The following is a 1,653-nucleotide window of genomic DNA, read 5'->3' as shown; positions in this document are numbered from 1 at the left end:
ACAATACATATTAATGGGGTAGCTCTTTAAGACACCCAATCAGATGACCTCACCTAAGCCCATCACCATGTGTGATCAACAAAACTATGTACAAATATACACTTTACACATGCCATATAAGACAGGCCCCGCAAGTCGCTAGGGCAACGTTCCAATGGTGCCATGTTGTCCGCAAGTCGCAAGATCCAACAAGGACCCAGTTAAAACTCGCCAAATGCAAGAATTAAAACTGAGTCGGGCAACGGGTCAGCCCACCAGACGCAAGGCTAACCAAGAGGGCTCAACACCGCACTACACAAAGCACACACGGCTACCACCTGCAGGCAAACTGCTATGCCTCACAATTAATTAACAAAAGGCAGCCTCATCATCTTTACTATCCTCGTCTGTTCTGTATCTTCTCAGACCCTTCATCCTCTCTTTGTGTTCTTGTGTTGTGTAAGTATGTTGCAGCATATACCATCATTGCCTTTGCAAGGACAATAACTGGTACAGGCCAGACCTGCACTGAGTGGTGTGCAAGGTTTCAACCGGCTTTGCAACCACAGCTGACAACATCTAACAGAGCAGGAGGAGCAACTGGACTTGAATCCTGGATGGGCATAACCGTTCCTCTCCTTCCTTTAGGCCCATCTTCTTGTCCCATCCAAATAAGGTGTATACACAGCCGATGGATCAGGCTTGTCTGCCGCTTTCTTAGCCGTACCTGTAGAGGGGCACGTCTTCCATGAAGGCACGTATTGCGCTCTGTAGGAGAAAGGGCCTTTGGCACTTTCGGAATTTCATACCGGGCTGCATCCAAGGTTACAGAGTTCCTCTGATGTACAGAGCCAGAAGAAAGCCCTCGTTGCTTGGGGTCTGTAAATTTGTGGCTTCTGCCTCTCCAAACAGTGGAAGCTAGGTACAAACTCTCATGGCCTTGAGTGCAGACACCTACCCCTTTGCAACAGGATATTAGGTTGTATCACATCCCGAAAGAGCATGCATGGCCAGAATGGAACCACATTGGTCACCCAGATTCTCTGCAGTTGCATTTATGCTGAGAACAGTGCCATTCCTTTTTCCATCTGTAGGTTAGTGTGATAACAGCCTTCCAACACCAATAAACCATAAGCACAAAGACTCACTGTCATCACTGAGAATGTGAACAGTTGAAGCCCCATGTCTGACAACACCATCCATCCCTCTTCATCGCTTATCCGGTATCTGGGCGCGGGGGCAGCAGCTCCAGTAGTGGCCAAACTTCCCTTCGGGCCCCATCAACCAGCTCAGACTGGGGGATCCCGAGGCGTCCCCAGGCAGGTTGGAGATATAATCTCTCCACCTAGTCCTGGGTCTTCCCCGAGGCCTCTCCCAGCTGAGTGCCTGGAAACCTCCATGGGAGGGCCCCGGAGGCATCCTTACCAGATGCCCGAACCACCTCAATGGCTCCTTTGACGCGAAGAGCAGCGGCTCTAATCGAGCTCTCTCGGATGACTGAGCTTCTCACCCGGCTCTAAGGGAGACGCCAGCCACCCTCGTGAGAAAACCCATTTCGGCCGCTTGTACCCTTGATCTCGTTCTTTCGGTCATGACCCAGCCTTAATGACCATAGGTCAGGGTAGGAACGAAAATTGCCCGGTAGATCGAGAGCTTTGCCTTCTGGCTCAGCTC

The 1,653-nt window shown here is 50.8% G+C and overlaps 1 protein-coding gene across 3 annotated transcripts in view; it reads left to right on the top strand.

The window, feature by feature from the left end:
* Positions 1 to 1,653, top strand: part of piezo1 (piezo type mechanosensitive ion channel component 1 (Er blood group)) — a 134,191-nt gene that overhangs the window by 110,246 nt on the left and 22,292 nt on the right. The gene's annotated exons all lie outside the window — the stretch shown is intronic.

The sequence above is a fragment of the Etheostoma spectabile genome, chromosome 10, assembly GCF_008692095.1.
Source record: "Etheostoma spectabile isolate EspeVRDwgs_2016 chromosome 10, UIUC_Espe_1.0, whole genome shotgun sequence".
NCBI classification, from domain to species: domain Eukaryota; kingdom Metazoa; phylum Chordata; class Actinopteri; order Perciformes; family Percidae; genus Etheostoma; species Etheostoma spectabile.
This window is presented reverse-complemented; position numbering and strand designations above follow the sequence as displayed.